This window comes from Triticum urartu, chromosome 5 (assembly GCF_003073215.2).
Source record: "Triticum urartu cultivar G1812 chromosome 5, Tu2.1, whole genome shotgun sequence".
Taxonomy (NCBI): Eukaryota; Viridiplantae; Streptophyta; class Magnoliopsida; order Poales; family Poaceae; genus Triticum; species Triticum urartu.
In genome coordinates, this window is record NC_053026.1 from 278,171,985 (window position 1) to 278,176,598 (window position 4,614).

The 4,614-nt window shown below is 39.8% G+C and overlaps 1 long non-coding RNA gene across 3 annotated transcripts; it reads right to left on the reverse strand.

Annotated features, from left to right (window-relative positions):
* Positions 1–266: 266 nt before the first annotated feature.
* Positions 267–4,332, reverse strand: LOC125508596. Of its 3 annotated transcripts, XR_007283622.1 has the most exons (6): positions 3,811–4,332; positions 3,590–3,674; positions 2,396–3,433; positions 1,859–2,038; positions 1,329–1,435; positions 267–705 (listed from the first exon to the last, which is right to left on the reverse strand). It is a non-coding gene; the product is annotated as an uncharacterized LOC125508596 (long non-coding RNA). The 3 variants fall into 3 exon arrangements; XR_007283621.1 differs by having other exon boundaries at positions 3,590–4,332; XR_007283623.1 differs by having other exon boundaries at positions 637–1,224; positions 3,590–4,332.
* Positions 4,333–4,614: the final 282 nt, after the last annotated feature.

Consider the following 4,614-nt stretch of genomic DNA (forward strand, 5'->3'; position numbering starts at 1 on the left):
GGCTAGGTGAGATCTATGGCGACAAACAATTCTATACCGATGGACTATGCTATGCCGACAAATCATCTGACAATGTGCTATGCCAACACATAGTGCAACGTCCATTGTTACGCCGACAGTTTGTCTATTAATGTGCTATGCCGACACATAGTGCGACGTCCAATACTTCTGCCGACACTTTTGCTGCCAGGGCTCTACATTTCAGCACAAAATGCATTTACATCATATTTTCAATAAAATTACATGCGTTCAATGCACAATACATATACAAATAATTACACTCTTTTATTCATCACCAAGACACCATTCACCATTCACTAGTACATTTATTCAACATATATTGAAAATTTGTTATCTTCACTCGAGTTTGCTACAACCATGAAGGTAATACATAAGTCGACATACAAGACATGTCCTGCTACAAAATATAAAGGCTAAGCTCCTAAGAGACCAATTGTTCGATCACTTGGCTACTAAAAAATACTTCCTCTGTGCTGAAATACTTGTAGTTGGGGGAAACTAGTTCAAGTTCCCCCAACTACGAGTATTTTGGTACAGAGGGAGTATTATGAAAGAGACCAATCCTTCAATCACCAAGCCGGCATCAACTTCCATATCAACAAAACGTGTCTACCATGTTATGAACAAAAGCGATGACCGAACATCTTAGATCAACTTGTGGACTTGCAACTTTCTGTCATGTCCCTGCAAAAAAAGAACTTCTATGTTTGAGCAATCATAGAAATGAGAATTTGTTCAAACTTGCTAGTTGCCAATGATCCCAAAGATCTAAAACAATATCTAAAAAATAGAAGATATTGCAAACAGTTTGGTTACATAAGATATCCTTATCAGAAAATAAACCAAAGCCACGCTAGCTCCTACCATATCACATGGTTTACTATAAAAATTATGCGCCCATTCTTAATAAATCAGATTTGTTCTAAGGCATCAGTAATAAGGTTCTTACTGTAACTTTAGAGATTTGAAGAAGACCAGAAAAAAGAGGGAAGCACAAGGGAAGAGAAGGGATGGCTGATGGAGAAATACAGTGATGAGAAAAGAGTACAACAAGGGGGTAAATAAAAAGCAACAAAATACATTGACAAACAGGTCTAACTGTGAACAGAGTGTGTTTAAGTACATTTGATACTGAATTTTCTCTGTGAAGTGGATGATAAATTTTGCTCTTATTATTGCACATCCTATGATGCTGAAGCCGTACTTTACAACATGAATAAAATAGAAATTACATTAATGTAGTGAATATTACACATAGGAGACTGTAGGGAAAATATAATTAAAAGGTGAGTGCAAGATCATCTCACCTATGTTTCGCGAGGAGCACCACACATTCGTCTCAGAACTCTTGGTCGTCGGAGGATGAGATCAGACCAACTATCGATTGCACAAGGTCAGGAACGTATTCAAGAATCTGGAATTCACATAAAAAACACGTTACTACAATGCTTGTTGTCAGTTCAGGTAGCAAAAGGAAGAATGGTTGGCCGAATAATGCACGTATTTTGTAAGGCCATGCCGAGCTGACGGTCCTAAGGTGCAGCACACCATGTAACATCAATATATAATGCTTACTAATATTCCTGCTTCTATTAAAAACTGTAACCATAATATCAGTTTGTTCCACAAAGAATACGAGGTTGGTTTGCACTGTTATTTGCATAGATTAAGACAGTTTGCACCCTAGTCTATCTACTGGCAGTATAGGATCAGCTCTCATCCAACTAACAATAATATGTCTTCAGTTAAAAAATTATGACAGGCTGAAAGTAAACAAGAAATGAAAGTCTTCACAAATGTGTTGCTCTCCTGTTAGCAGAAAACATGCAGCACATACCTGTAGATTCCTCTAGTTGATAGACCAAGAAAATAAGATGAATCAGATAGATGGAGCTAGATGGTGCAATATCCCATGTTGGTGCTCCAATCTACAGGGCCGAATTGATTAAGGGCTCTTCAATCACCACCACGGTTAGCATTCCCTTGGTTGTGAACCACAATCACAGTCGATCAGTCACTGCAAGTATTAAAGCAGTAAGAACACGCACACTCACCTACATCTGTTTCTGGCGAACATATGTGCCAACTGCATACAAACTGGGCTGAATTGTTCTTTCATTATACGAAATTATTTGCAACACAAAGAATCTCTGTTTAGTACACTATTTTCTCAAGCAAACATCGCTTGGCTTTGATAGTGGTCATATTGAGATAACTGAAACTTAGCGATAGAAGTAAAGGAAGCATGATCACACACACACACACAAAGCTACTTTCATTAGGAACTTAGATGATTAATTAGGAGAAAGAAAAGTAAAGAACGTTAAACAAGTCAAAATTTGTAGAGAGGAAAACACAGAGAATTGGCTAATACCTTGATTAAGAACTTGAACAGTGCAGTAGTGATCAACATGTAAAGAAAAAAGTACTTCATGGGCCACTGCGAAGATCACACCTTCTTCCACACTGTCCGTCAGCTCAGCACCCACAGCCAACAGCTAGCCTTTTCCGTGTTTGTCGTTCTTTACCTTGGTTTGTTCAGCGGCTAAAAGTAACGAATGTAAGAAATGAAAGTCTTCACAAATTTGGTACTCTCCTGTTAGCAGAAAAAATGCAACATATGTGGGTTGTAAAGACCATATTTGAGTATAATGGAGTGTATTAGATAAAAAGGTAGATGCTAAACTTGGTAATTGAGGAAAATGGAAACACTAAAATACGGTTCAGTTTATTACTAGGCAACATCACATGCTAAGTAATAATTATCGTTTCAAAAGCAAAAGGCACGTTCAACAATAAATATCAGTTTATTGAGAATATGGTTTCTGTTTAGTACTAAGGGTACTGAATTGATGTTCCAAACATCCAATGTGAAGCTAAGATTTCAAGATTATCTCTTTATTTGTGGTCTCTGACATTGTCATATCTAAAATCTGCTGTAATAACAGGAAGAAGCATATAGAAATGATGTAATAACAGGTAGAAGCATATGGGTTCAGTTCGGCCCTTTAACGCTATAGACCAAATGTTAATTTCTGTAAAGGAACATGAAGCATATTGGGCTGATTGCACGGAATGGGAGCTATAAATGTTGGGTGCACAACCTTTCTTGAAATAGATATGACCAATATTTCCAGCAATTAAGAGAGTCATGTTTCATATTTGGGGTTACAAATCAATTGTCAACAAGAGATGCACTTCAAAGGATACAAATTAGACTTTATACATCACTTTTAAATGCAAAAACAAAATGGTGATGCAGGGTATTATCCCAAAGAATGAACAATTCTGTGGTACATAATCGCAAAAATCACACTCCAAAGATTGTACTTTACATAACTAAAGTTGTACACCACAGTCCTGCTAGAGAATCTGGATACTTGTTCCCATTGATGTCATAAACATAAGAACCCTGCATATGTAGGTTAACATTGTATAAGAAAAACATAGATACATGGTTTACATCCATAGCATACTGTAATGAACATCTTAGCTGCCATTTCCAATATCAAACGCTACATTGCATGAGAAGTAAACATATATAATGCTATAATTAGAGAGTCACAACCTCAGATCTCTAAATAACCAACGGATGCACACCATTGCTCTGCCATCCAGCTGTGAATGGTGCCAACATGCCATGCCCCTTAAACCTGGGAAGGTCATACTATCAATGTCAATACTGGCTAGTAAACTGAGCGACTTCTTCTTCCCTGCACTATCTCTCTTCTCCTTTCAAATAGAACCTGCTATCCATCAAAATCCATGGTAGGGAAGAGCGGATCTTACCTCAAACCACTGAAAATGAAATCCTTATGCTAGCTGGTGGTCAAATGTTCCTTTTCCCCTTTGATTAATCTCATGTATTATCTAATTTCAGAACCCTAATTTGACCTCGTTGCCAATAATGGAGATGAGAGAGCAGGTAGGCAGATTGGGAAGATTTGCAGCTTGCCTGTTGAGATCTGGAGGTACACGTGTCGCCGGTGGAGGAAGAAGAACGGCGGGCGGCTCCTCAGCAAGACGGCGCAGCTGCTCCTCAACGGCGGGTGGTGGGCGGACGATGCTCCTCTATCACGGACGGCGCTGCTGCTGATGCGGGCTGAGGGAAGGAACGCCTAGGGTTTGAGATGCATCGGCATGAGGGGACCAGCGTGAGGGCTTGGCCGGTGGCACGAAGGTCGTGGGTGGCGGCGCGGGGGCATTAGGTTTAGGTCTCTGTGTTGTGTGTGAGCGGCAGCGAGAGGGAGGGGTGAGATTGGGGAACGATGATATTATTGGATTGGGGAAAAGTGGGTGTTTCACCTGGAGTGTCCATTGTTCTCATCCCGCAGCATATAAGTATTTTGAATGGACCCACCTGAACAACCCCGACACTTCTTGTGTCCCTAAGAATCGGCGACACAGAAACAATCAGTAGAGTCTATATGTGCCGACCGAAAATACGTCGGCGCTTTGGCAATGCTTTGGCGACAAATAATGTGTCATGTGCTTATATAACACTAACTCACTGTGTGTCGGTATACTTTGGCACAAAAAAGGTGTCGGCGATTCTCACTTCTACCAACAGATGCATGTCGTCTTTGTAGTGTC